Source organism: Lagenorhynchus albirostris, chromosome 20, assembly GCF_949774975.1.
Source record: "Lagenorhynchus albirostris chromosome 20, mLagAlb1.1, whole genome shotgun sequence".
NCBI classification, from domain to species: Eukaryota; Metazoa; Chordata; class Mammalia; order Artiodactyla; family Delphinidae; genus Lagenorhynchus; species Lagenorhynchus albirostris.
Genome location: NC_083114.1, coordinates 18,087,043 through 18,101,192, shown reverse-complemented (window position 1 = coordinate 18,101,192; position 14,150 = coordinate 18,087,043). Strand labels below are relative to the sequence as shown.

At 36.9% G+C, this 14,150-nt stretch overlaps 1 long non-coding RNA gene across 1 annotated transcript in view; it reads right to left on the bottom strand.

Annotated features, from left to right (window-relative positions):
* LOC132511441 (uncharacterized) overlaps positions 1-11,242 on the bottom strand; it is a 38,298-nt gene extending 27,056 nt beyond the window's left edge. The window contains exon 1 of the long non-coding RNA XR_009537617.1: positions 10,288-11,242. This is a non-coding gene — a long non-coding RNA (uncharacterized LOC132511441). The remainder of the gene's footprint in view (positions 1-10,287) is intronic.
* Positions 11,243-14,150: the final 2,908 nt, after the last annotated feature.

Below are 14,150 nucleotides of genomic sequence, written 5' to 3'. Positions count from 1 at the left end.
TGCAGGGGACACAGGTTCAATCCCTGGTCCAGGAAGATCCCACATGCCGTGGAGCAACTAAGCCCGTGAGTCACAACTACTGAGCCTGCGCTCTAGAGCCCGTGAGCCACAACTACTAAAGCCAGTGAGCCACAACTACTGAAGCTCCCGCTTCTAGAGCCCATGCTCCACCAAGAGAAGCCACCGAAAAAAAAAAAAGAGAAGCCCACCCGCAGCAACAAAGACCCAACAATGCAGCCAAAAATAATTTATTAAAAAAATATAAAAATATGACAGATAATAGTTGAAGCACATTGTTTACCTCCACCTCCAAGAGGTAACTTATACCCTGTATTTGGTATTTACCATTCCCATGCAGCTCTCCATACTTTTGTTACATGTATCTGTATGCATAAACACTAGTGTTGTATGTTTCCAACATTTAAATGCTGTAACATTATACATACCTTTGCTCAACCTGCTTTTATCACGCATTATTTGATATTTATCCAGGTTGATAGTTAATTTTAACTGTATTTTTTTTGCATTTACCTGTATTTATTCATTCCTCTACTGATGAGTATTTTGGTTGTTTCAAATTTTTCAGTTGCAAATAATATCACAGTATTTTTGTACATCTCCTTGTGCACGTATGGTTTCTATAAGACATATATCCAGAGGTGGAGCTGGTGGATCTAGGAATATGTCATCTCCAATCTTATTCATAATCTTGCCAAAATGCTTTCCAAAGTGACTGAACTAGTTTATGTGGCAATATCTGCTAAAAGGTCCAAGATATTCTCTCCTTCTTCCTTTAATAACAGATCCTCCAAATTTTAGACGGGAGTATAGCCAACTAAAAATATATAATATCATTTCTCAAAATTTTTGTAACTATCTGTGGCCATGTGCCTAAGTTCTGGCCAATGGGATGTAAATAGAAGTTGGGCCACTTCTAGGTGATACCCTTAAAAAGATGAGATGGACCCTCCCCCCTTCTTAATTGGTATGTGGATATGATGGTCATAGCTGGAGTAGCTATCATGAAACCAAAGGAAGGTGCCTACTAAAGCTGACAGATAAAAAACTAAAAGAAGCCTGGGTCACAAACACTTTTATCAGCTCTATGCTTGGACTGTTACAAGAGAAAAACTTCCACTTCACTAAACCACGTTATAGTTGGATTTTCGTTACAACAGTCAGAACGTGGATCCTAACAAAACACGCTCCCATTGGCAGTGTGTAAGAACATATGTTGTTCCGCATCTTTGTCAACATTTTTATCAGACCTTGATTTTTGCCAAATCGATATAGGTTTTTGAAATGGTATTCTACTGCTTTAACTTGTATTTTTATGACTCCTAGTGAAGATGAGTCATCTTTTCATATTTATTGGTCATTCTCGTCTTCTCTTTTGTGAAGTACCAGTTGATACTTTGCCCATTTTTCCACTGGACTATACTTTTCTTGTCAACTAAAAGCTTTAAATATTCTGTAGATATATAGATATAGATAGATAGATAGCAAAATACTTCTTCCTGACTTAACCTTACTGTTGTGAGCTAACTTCAGTTTTCTTAGCTGTCCAACACAAGGAGGTTAACATGGTTTTACAGCATTTTCATTTGAGTGTATGTAGGCTGGGAATGTAATTCTTAGTTCTGAATATGAAGACACCTTTCAGAAAGCATCCAGGATTTGCAAACATACTTCTAAAATACTACATGATGGATTTTTCTTATAAAAGGCACACAACAATCAAAAAAAAAGAAAAGGAATTCCAGAGACTGACACTGTCCTCAAAAAATCGTTAGAACTAAAGGATGTAATAAAGTAGGCAAAGTGAAAGAGAGAGAGAGAGAGAGAGACTGACTCCAGGTAAAACAAAAAACTTTACTGAAAAGGAAATGTAATCACATTACACTTTGTAGCCTTTTGAGTAATATTTACTATCATAAGAAATCTGTCGATTTCTAATTTTAAAATCAATCTGTAAAGAAATTAAAAAATCAATCTATAGACAAAACGTTATGTTTTATAGAAAATGCAAATGTCCGAGCCTTGACACTACAGAAAGTATAGATGTGCAAAGTAAAAAGTGAAAGGTAGAAAAGGAACAGAAGAGTAAACGATGATATCTTTATGTTATTAAGTAAGGAGTTTAGATACTGTCTTTAACTGACAGAACAAGGAATAAAGATATGTTACAGAGGTAACAAATAGTGGAACAAAAAAGTGATATAATTACATAAAGGATAGTATAGATGGAATAAGCTAAATCGTTACTTAAGACAGTGGAAATCAACAAATGTTAATATTTATAAGTCAGTAACAGAAAGATGTCATTTATACATACTGAGAGGAAGCCAAATAAAAATACTATTAAAAGTAGTTCTTCCTTGGTACTGTGACTGTGGGTGGGGCAGGGAACTATTGCCCTTTTTTTGGCCACACCACACAGCTTGCAGGATCTTAGTTCCCCGACCAGGGATTGAACTCAGGCCCATGGCAGTGAAGGCGCCAAGTCCTAACCACTGGACCGCCAGGGAGGTTCCCTATTGTTTTTTTATTTGATCCACATTGGATTTTTAAAAGTGATATGCAATACTTTAAACAAAAATTTACTGTTTCAAAAAGGAACAGTATGAACTCTGTACAAATTTCCAGGGACCATGTAAAAGATTAGGCGCTCTTAGAAATTATGAATTTCTGGAGTTAAATTCTTTTTTTTTTTTTTTTTTTTTTTTAGTCTCACCACTACTTGCTTGCTGATTGAGAAACAGATGCCTGAGGTATGCTTGTCAATATCCTGACAGTTATCACAGCTTTTTTGATTTGAGATTACAGAGATGAACCTATTCAATGCAACAAACATTTATTGCCCACTATGTGCCAGGCACTATGAACCAGAGGTAGAATGAACACCAGGGTAATAAATTTAGTCATCTATTTTAACTGTTTCCAAGATATGTCTTCCACCCAAACAATTCACTGGTTGTTCTTAAATTTTACTTTCATGATCTCAACCCTCTTAGAATACTGCACTGCCACCAAAACCCTTCTAGGAACTGAAATCCTGAGGCTGAACAATAATTTATTTATTCCCATCTACAACCTTCAACTCAGTCATAGTGGCCAATTACTGCCACTCTTGTTCCCTGACATCACGCTCCATCAAGCTGACATATCATTTGCTTGTCCATTATCAAATCTTCCTCTCTGGGACTATCTGGGTTTCCTGCTATTCACAGCTGCTAGATAAATTCCCACAAACATCAGCTTCCATCCAAGAAGCCCCACACTGGTGACCCACAGAAGAACTGGTCTGAAGGTGTGTTTGGCTCATAGTGTTTCATTTAATTTTTAAAACAGAACTACCTTTTTGTCAAATTCAAAAAGATTTCTAACTTTTCTAGGAAAATGAAATCAGACAACCCTGACCAAACGTTACACATGGCATGAACCTCATTCAGAAGGGTCAGGACTTCACCACTCTCCAATTGGCTCGTTTCACTCATTTCTACTACCTATCTGGTTCTAGGTATTTTATTAATAGTTTGCAATCCCTAGTCCAGCCTACCTCTATTCTAAATTCCAGCTGATCTTTCACCATGTAGGAAAAGGGAACTTTTTATTCTGGTAGACATCCTATAGGAAAAGTTACCTCTCAAAAGTTACATCCTATAGGAAAAGTTACCTCTCAAAAATCCTTCTAATCTTCCTGGAAAAGCACAAACTACACTGTTTCTCAGAACAGTTTTGTCCAAGAAACTCTTACTGTTGGAAAGGGTTATTCATTAGCCAATCAATAAGTACCTTCTAAAATCCTGCTTAAAAATAAAAAATCCTGCTCAAAAGAACAGCATGAGTTAGTCAGATTTAAACTGCGCAATGCTCAAATAAAGGCACATGTCTGTTGGAACCGCTAGTCTGCTCTGGTGAAATCAACCCACTATTGGCAAGTTAGTTGAATTCAGCAATTATTAAGTGCCTCTCTTTAAGTATTGAGCTGGCCAAAAAGCTCATGCGGCTCTTTCTGTAAGTTACAGAAAAAACCCAAACGAACTTTTTGGCCAACCTAATACTACGCAGCAGCATTCTAGGTTTTAGAAATATAATGAACAAGACACACACCTCCATTCAAGGAGGCTGCACTCCAGTCCAAACAGGCAACATTAACGGTTGAGTACTTGGTGTAATGAAAGCATATATGAAGGTCATCGTGAAGGCTCAGGAATTTTTAAGAGGAAATAACCTCTAAACTAAAATTTGCTAAGTGTAAAGATGAGGATGTCAACCAAGACAAGAGGTAATGGGAGGAGACAGGGTGTTCAGCCTAAAAGAATTGAGAGTTTGAACTGAGTACAAAGGGGAATTGGAAAGAAGTGAAACTAGGAAGATAAGCAGTGGGTCAGATTATGAAAGGTCTTCCAAGCCAAATAAAGAAGTAAAACCTGAGTATCACTCTTCACTCCTACTCTTTATGGCACTTCCAATCATTCAAGTTTTATCCTGAGGGAAAAGAGAAGTCATTAAATGAGGAACAGGAAAAGAAGCTTAAGAAGCACCAAAAAGAATAATATAGAGAGCACTAAAGAAGGTAGAAGTTGCTCTGTAACGACATTACAAGACAAGCACAGAAAACAAGCACAGACTGGGAGAATACATTTGCAAAAAAAAATCTGATAAAGGACTTTGTACCCAAAATATAAAAACAAAATTATTAAAACTCAATAAGGAACCAACCCAATTTAAAAATGGGCCAAAGACCTTAACGGAAACCTTACTAAACAAGATATATGCATATGAAAAGATGCTACATGTTATATGAAGTTAATGCACAGTTAAATGAGATACAACTACACACCTATTAGAATGGCCAGTGTCTAGAACACCGACACCACCAAATGCTAGCAAGGATGCAGACCAAGAGGAGCCTGCATACATTGCTGGTGGGTATGCAAAAGGGCACACTTTGACAGAGTTTGGCAGTTTCTTATAAAACTAAACAATCTTTACTATACAATCCAGCAATTACATTTCTTCACACTCCAAAGGATTTGAAACCTTATGTCAACACAAAAACCTACACATTGATGTTTATAGCAACTTTACTCATAACTGTCAAAACCTGGAAGCAACCAAGACATCCTTCAGTAGGTGAATGGCTAAACTGGTACATCCAATTGAATATTATTCAGCACTAAAAAGAAATGAGCTAACAAACCATAAAGACATGGAAGACCCTTAAACACATATTACTGACAGCTTATCTGAGGCTATATACTTATGATTCCAATTGTATGACATTCTGAAAAAGGTAAAACTATGAAAACAAAAAAAGATGTGACTGCCAGGGGTGGGAGTTGGGGAGATGAATAGGCAGAGCACAGAGAATGTTTAGGGCAGTGAAAACGCTCTGTATATTACAATGATGGATATGTCACTGTACTTTTATTCAAAGCCATACAAAGCACATCTAGTGAACCCTATGGTAAATTACAGATCTATAGACTTTGGGTGATTATGATGTATCAGTGTACATTTATCCATAGTATTTTTAAAAAAAAAAGTACCATTCTGGTAAATGATGTTGATAATGGGAGAGGCTATGTGTGGGGGCAGAAGGTATATGAGAAATCCTGAACCTTCCTCTCAATTTTGTTGTAAACCTAGAACTGCTCTAAAATATAAAGAAAAAAAAAAAAAAAGGCAGTTGGTGGAATTCCAGAGCACAGTAAAAGGGGTTACCATGAAGAACTAGATACTGACTCCAAAGCAATAAAGGATGTAAATACAGGTTATTTTATTTTATAGATATGGTATCTAAAGGCTTTGACTTTTTATTACCTTCATGAATTAGGAAGCAAAGCCATGAGACAAGTACATGTATGCCGTGTGTGCTGGCATGGGAAGGAAGCAGACAATGATTTGAAGACACATGGAACAAATAAGCGGAAAAGGTGACTATACCCTTACACAGAATTGCTTTGCAGCACCATGGGCTCAGCAAAGGTTGAAATGGTTATATGTTATCCATCTACAGTGTATGATTATACCCTATTAGACAACTTGCAAAGTTGTGTGATTGCTTCAGTAGTGTCACTACAACCCATATTCTTCAAAAGACATTAATCACTCAAAAAATCAAAAAAAACATTAAGCACCTATTACATTAAGTAGTGTGTCAAAGACTTCAATAAAAAGGAACTTTCAGGAGTCAGTAAATTAAAGCAGAGGGATAAAAGTCATGAGGTCAAATGGAACAAACGAGCTTATAAATAACGGTTTTGTTTCAGGTAATGAGCAGCTCACTGATCCTTTCAAACTCCAGGTACAAATAAGCTGGATGAACAGCACACTCACTCTGCCAACTATTAGAAACTGACTGTGGAAAACCAGTTTTGGGGAAGGTTTTCTCTGTGTGTGGTACACGAGCCTCTCACTGTTGTGGCCTCTCCCGTTGCGGAGCACAGGCTCCGGACGCGCAGGCTCAGCGGCCATGGCTCACGGGTCCAGCCGCTCTGCGGCATGTGGGATCTTCCCAGACCGGGGCACGAACCCGTGTCCCCTACATCCGGCAGGCGGACTCTCAACCACTGCGCCACCACGGAAGCCCTGGGGAAGGTTTTATAAAGAGTTCAGTTATGTAAAATAGGATTTACCTGGGCCTAACAGAAAGGTTTTTGAAGCAGGGGAGCAGTCTTACTACTGAGAGAAAGTGACAGAAAAAATTGAGGGATTACAAGACGGTGGCCAAGTAAAGTGTGAGATACAGAGGGCTGCCAAAACGTTTTAAGCTAGTCCTTGTGAACAGGAGGAATTCTAGTTTTAACTTGACTGAGTCAATAGCAGTCAGGCCCAATTACTGTTCCTGAATCCTACTACTCCACATCACCAGAACAGTGGCACTGAGGAAATGGTGACGGTGTCTGGTCATCTGGTGGTAGACTGTGGATGCTTCTGAAGAGATGTGGAGACCAAAACGAAACTCTCATCAGTGAAGATCAAAGGCACTCCAATTTCTAGAGGAAATGTATATCCCTAATGTGGTATTCAAGGACCTTTACAGACACACCTTAAATTTTCTTCTCATTCTTTGCAACTTTCACTCACATACCTCTTTATATTGTTGGGGTTTCCAGTCATTCCCTTAACACTTTTTCATATTTGTCCAAATCCTAACAACTCTTCAAGACCTAGTTCAAATGCCTCTTTTTCCCGACACAAGGCAGGTGGAATTACCGTCCTCCAAACTTCCTCAGAGGGCATTTTCACTTTCCTGTGTTAGCATTTATCCTTAAATCTAAAAAGACCAAAGCTTTCTCAATGCCTTACCAGATCTTCAATAAACATTTCCTAAATGAACAGTCAGGTGTGGGCTAAACCATGTGTAAGAGTTTAACTTTCAAATCTTTTTTACTTTTTTTGTGCTTAGGTTTGGCATCATCTAACAACTTCTCCAATGATCATCTAAGCCATATTAATTCATAACATCAGTTATTCTTGAGTTCTGTTTAGAGCCAGGTGCTTGGCCTTCTAACTAGTCCCTATACTGCCCACCAATCCCCCCACCCTCAAACAACTTAGAATGACCTTTTAAAAATCATTTATACTACTCACCAGCTCAAAGTCCTTCAATGACTTCCATTAGAATAAAATTCAAACCATGACCTGTGATTTGGCCTACCTTTCCAAGCTGTACAAAGGCCATCCCAATCCACCACTCATATACTTCATTTTTTGTTCCTCCAAGATGCTATGCTTTTCCATCTCAGTTTCTGCACATACTATTCCTTCTGCCTGTAATACTGTTACCCAACAAGACTTTTTGCAATGGCTGGCTTCTTAAATCCTCAACTCCAAGGTCCCTTTTGAGATGCATTCCCTGTCTATCTGTACACAGGAGAGTATCCAAACATGTCATAGGCATTCATATTTACTAAATGAAATTTTTAGGTTTTCAATAACTGCCTACCCGTCCCTAGCCCTGCCATTTCCACTGATCCGTCAGGCAAGGCTAAATTGTTTCACACAGTAACTTTTTCTCACAAGTCTAGGAAAATTACCATCATTTTAGAGAAGTTAACTTGTTCAAGGTCATAAAACTACTAAATGATGGAGCAGGATCTGATTGCAAGGTCTAATTTTATGCCTATAGTCTAAACCACTACGCTACTCCTGGCCCCATCTACTTGTTCAACCTTAATACCTAATCACAATTACCCCATACCCACAGTCTAATCCTCCTCATTTACCCTTTACTTTCTCCCAATACACATTCCATATTTAATAAAAATAACTTTGTATTCTATTTCCCAAGGCATACCAAAAACTGTTCAGGACAGCTGATGTGTATCATTACAATTCATTCTCAATAGAATTTGTTCTGGATACAACTTAATAAAATGGGCTCAGACAAGTATTATAAATAATAAATGAAAAAAATTTTTACTCATCTTTGTTAAGAACAAGCACTCAAATGTTTATTAATGGTCAATCATTACCTTGGAACAAAAAGAGGCCTGCTTTTAATAATGCAAAAGCAAAAATCCTTCAACCTTTAAAAGAAAACACAAACTGAAAATTGCTTCCAATATGAAAATAAAGCACCATTTCTCAAATGGTAGTTTTGGCTTTCTTAAAGCCTAGCAAGCGCTCCCAGATGACTTCAAGAGAAAGAAAATAAACACTTCAATGCCTTTTGTGAGCTCTAATAATTACATGGCTCCATACACTAAAGAACACCTAGGAACATCTCTTCCATCCAAACCCTACCAGTAGGCTAAAATTTAATATAGTTAACTACTATAAACGTGGTCATCCATTTTTCTTATGCACTAGCTTCCAGGTGCTATGTCAAAGTGACAAAATGCACTACTGGGCTTCCCTGGTGGCACAGTGGTTGAGAGTCTGCCTGCCGATGCAGGGGACACGGTTCGCGCCCCGGTCCGGGAAGATCCCACATGCCGCGGAGCAGCTGGGCCCGTGAGCCATGGCCGCTGAGCCTGTGCTCCGCAGCAGGAGAGGCCACAATAGTGAGAGGCCTGCGTAACGCAAAAAACCCAAAATGCACTACCACTTGTATTAAGAAAAAATTTTAAACACACCCTGCCCAAAAAAATTCCAAGTATTAATTGCTAGTATTTTCCTTTTTGGGGAGGGGAGAGGGGTGCGGTGGGCCCAAGCTGCGGGCTTGCAGGATCTTAGTTTCCTGCCCAGGGATGGAACCCAGGAATTTGGCATTGACAGCGCTGAGTCCTAACTGGACTGCCAGGGAATTCCCCCATGATTTTTTTTTTTTGGGGGGCAGCTAGAGTTTTAAAGTTGGTAATAATTTAAAGCTAGTATTTAATTACAACCTTTAAATCAGAGAGTTCACTTACTTACACTAAAGGTTATGCCACTAGTCAATATCTTTTTGTTTAGCTAGACCATTTAATCATACACATGGACTAGCATTTATCCTCCCTTGTTTGTTTTGTTCAGGTCCTCCGTATCATCGTATCATACCCCTTGTATGACTTGCTCTTCACTTCCCTCCTTGCCAGTACAATGCTGGAGTGAAACCTGGAGACTGAATGGAGGGAAGCCACCCACCCCCAACACCCCAACCCGGGTCCCAACCCTTTAAGATCTTGTACCACTTCACAAAATAATGCTATACCAGTTTAGAAAACTGTAGACATACCGCTCAGATATAAATCACCTTCCCTGCTGTAGTAATTAAATGTTTTCACTTTAACCTCTATTTACTCTTAATAGTAATGCAGTTCCAGGGAGGAGAGATTCCAAAATCTCACCACCTTTTTCTCTTATTTAAAAACCACTCCTTCCATGAAAATCCAGCATTGGCTTAATATTATACGATGATTCCTACAATACTCCAGGAAGAGCACAAAGATTTCTTTCCCATTTTTGATCAGTTGTCTACTGTCAGCTTTAACTGGAGCTGAAAAACAGAAGGCCTACATAAACTGAAAGTCATCACTGAGTTTTAAGATAGGGAGGTTTAAATAATTATTCTTGAAGATATTTTCTTTACCCGCCACTTATTTCTACCCTGAAAAAACCCTGAAATATGAAATTAGTAATACACCATAGAAAATAAAAAGAAAACAATGCAGACAAAGGAGTAAGGTACATTTCAATTTAATCAGTGTGCACACAAATTTGTAAAAATTCTAGACACATTCATTAAGTCGCAAAGATTTAAGAATTCTTGTTCACATCTAAATATTAGCTTAAACTGTGGAAATTTGGCTACTTATTCTCATCACTATTACATGCATTTAGTTACATACTTACCAAATTTTCAGTGTCTGCTTATCCTTGCTAGGAAAGGACAGAGTTCCTTAGAAATTTACTTCACTTTAAATCTTAAAGACATAAATTGAGGGTCCACACTTTGTGTAGTGCTTATCTAGAAGAATACATTACCATTATCACATATTCAAATTTTCAGATTTATTTTAGAAGACTATCACTGTTCATACTAAAAAGCATGAGCTGACTTTTTATTATTGGCTTACAAAGATCACAGCAGGAAACACAATGTGAAAACATCCTTAAGATAAACTGATGTTAGGTAGGATGTGGCTAAAAGCTAGAGAGAAAAAATCCACGTGTTACAATGACGGAGGGATTTAACAGGGGATCAAGTAATTAGAAATATGCTCAGGCTAATTTTCACGGGTATACACAATCCCAGAAATCAGTAGTCAAACCCAAGTTTTTCATGCAAGGTTAGAATGATTTAAGAATACATTTGAAATTCTCAAGCCTCACTCAGAGACTCCTGTAAGCAATTAGTCTGCATGACCATTTTGGGCAAGCTTTCCTTCAACTCTATTCCCAGCTTAACTACTCAAGAATCACTAGACAAAAATTCTGGTCTTTAAATTTTAAACCTATGCAACATGGCAACCAAAAGCATTGAGGAAAAAAACCACTTTTGCCTGTCAACTAAAAAAATTTTTAAGTTAAAATAAAAATTGTTTTAACACTAGTTTTGAGTAAAAACACCTTTCCTATCTCACCAAAAAGAAATAATTTACATGTTAAAGTTTTTGCAGTTATATAGTCTATTAAGTGAAGGTCAGGAAAAAAGTGAGCCCCAATTATTAGAGAAACATAGGGAGGTAAAATAATCACCTTAACATTCTCAATTCAGGTAATAAGAGTGTAGAAACTCATACACTTTGATCGAAGTGTCCAACTTAAGTTAAATTTAAATGGAAAAATAGTGATATATAAAAGTATAAAATAGTACTCACCAGAAAAGCAGCTTTAAAGAGATGGTTTTAAGGAAAACCATTCCACTGTATCTACGCCATTTCTTATACAGATTAAACTGTGAAAGGCAATGAAACTTAAGCCCTTAGGCAATTTTATGTTAAAAAACAAGTGGATATCTTATAAAATATATTTTATTATCGGTTGATAAATCAAGGTCTTTATCACCATCCCACTTTAACAGGAGTAAAAAATCAGTAGTTGTACGGACAGACTCACATTATACAATATTACACTTAAGGTGAAGAGGAAGCCATACAGAATAGCAGAATGGTTCAGGTAGGCTTGTATAAACTAAATTGTATACTTTCTTCTTCTCTCCTCAGTATTTAAAATTTTTATCAACATAAGAGCACAATATTTAAAGGTTAAAGGAAATCTCTGAAGGATGGTTCAAGACAACAATGAACGCTGGTAGAACCAATGAAACTAATAAAAACTTTAACATAACTTTCACAACCTGTTATGTCCTCACTGCTCCTCAAAAGGAATATGCAAAGAATGTGTCTAGATTTCTTGATGGGTAGTCAGCTTTCATCTGAATATTAAAAAGGTTCTTCTTAGTTCAAATTAAAATGAACCCACAGTGGTGGTGCACCAACAGGTTATAGTTTACAAAAAGGATGAACAAAATTAGTACTTACAACAAGAGTTACTAAAAATATCTAAGAACAAAAAAGCAGCATAAAAATATATTCTGGCATACGACTGCACACCATTTATCACTACTAGAGGTGAGGAAACTTGACTTTTTATCTGTTGATTCATACTGTAAAAAGTTAAAAGGTAAGTATGAGTACCAAGGAGCGGCTTAAGTAGGAGACCCTGGACCCAAACACCTGTACCAACCCTGGACCCTGGACCCAACCCTGGACCCTGGACCCAACACCTATACCAACATGAGCATATAGCCAATTAAAACTTTCAGTCTTCTTTCTATGTACAACATATCTATTTAGGTTTAACCGTAACCCGATAATAAAGGAGCAGTATCACACCTTTATTACAACTCAGGTGAGCAAACCTAGAGCTACTTTGGCCCAAGTACTGAGTGTTTAGAAGTGTCCAATGTCATACTCACATTTAAGTAACTGCACAGCTTTCTTCCTGGTGTGGGTTATATGGATATGTTTGAAAAAAATAGGAACATCAGGTACTTACAGATTAAACTAACCTGTACTGGCAGGGCTGTGGGATTTTTCTTCTCTACCAGTAAGTAGCAAATGCTGAAATTCTGCTGCTAGTTAACAAAAACACAAATTGTATTAAACTGAGGAGTTCAATTCATAGTTTAAAAAGTCAATGTGCATAAAATTTCCTCAGAGCCTGACATTACTACATTAAAAAAAATTTCCCTGTCTTACAAAAAGTACCTTATATTGGCTATTAAATTTAGAGTGACCTTATGAGAATGAGTTAATAATACTGTATATCTCCTGGACACCTCTCAATTTTAATAAATTATATATTCCAGTATGTGTACTATAAAGATATGGGTTACTCTAAAAGGAGAGGGGGGTACATATATCTAGGAATAAAGATCTCTGCATGATAATTTCTAATTTAAGTACATGTAGACACATCCCACAGAAACAAGCAATTTTTAATATTTTAAATTCAACTTCTAAAATACTTGACTTCATTTCTGTATATTAAAGATTTTCCATTTTAAACACATGGGCTGAAAAGCACATTCTATTGCTTCTCCTATAAGTACACTAACAAGCTAATAGCTAAAAGGCAGGCTATGCTCAGTAACTAAATCTCCCATATTTTTCTAACTCAAACTTACAGAAACTTTAATAACGCTTCCCTTGGTCCACTTGGGTAGTTAAGCAGACTTGTTTTATTAGTAGAAACTGGAAAATGACGTGGTAAACCTTGTTTATTTTCATCTGATTGCCAAATTATTTATAAATAAAAATATTAAGAATGAGCTACATTATAATAAATGATTTGATGAAATCTTGCATAACAAATGTAAACCAAGGCCAAAATACTATTACCTTCCATTACATTTAAGGTTCTTAAAAGTCTAACGATACTGTACAATGGCCTCTCACCCAAATAATCACTACTGGTCTGTGTGTAGTAAGCTGGGCAAACAACATTCTTCATTTTTATCCAAGTTGGGCATCAATGAATTTCACTGCCAGTTCCTCACATTTAAACAAAAACGAAGGCATATGATTCTTAACTATAATAATGATAAAAAAAAAAACCCAGACACAGTTAAAATGCCAAAAGGCCCGGAGAATTCCAATAAAGGACTTCCCCCTTTTTACAAACAAAGCATTACACAAACCCCTGACCAAACACACAGCACATTACTGAAACTGTGCCATATCACAACCTTACATACCATTACAGCATTTGGAATTAATGGCTGGGGTCCAACTAATCAACTGTTAAAACAGTTTACTCACATGTATCTTCTCTGTAGTTAATGTGCCCAAAATTACAACATATACACAAACATATTCTCATGATAAAGCTGGTGATTATTTGCCTCCTAAAGAACCTAACCATGAACCAGTCTTCATTTATAATACAGTGTTCGATTTGCTTCAAATAGAAATAGTTCAAATTAGCTTCAGTGAAGATCTCCTTTGGGTCTCCAATTTCTGCCTTAATATGATTTCTATATCCTGACTCGTAAAATGTAATTTCCCCTGAGAACATACATGAGATTAGTTGAACAGATTTAAAGAGAAATGGTTCAAAAATTTCAAACTAATACAGTTTCAAGCTATTATTTTTCCAGAGTTGGGAAGAAAATGAAAGGCTCTTTTATGGCCAAATTATTATGCAAAAATGTATGAAGTCCACAGCAAGAAAAACAATGCTTATAAAAAACAATTCTCCTCTGAGCCTTA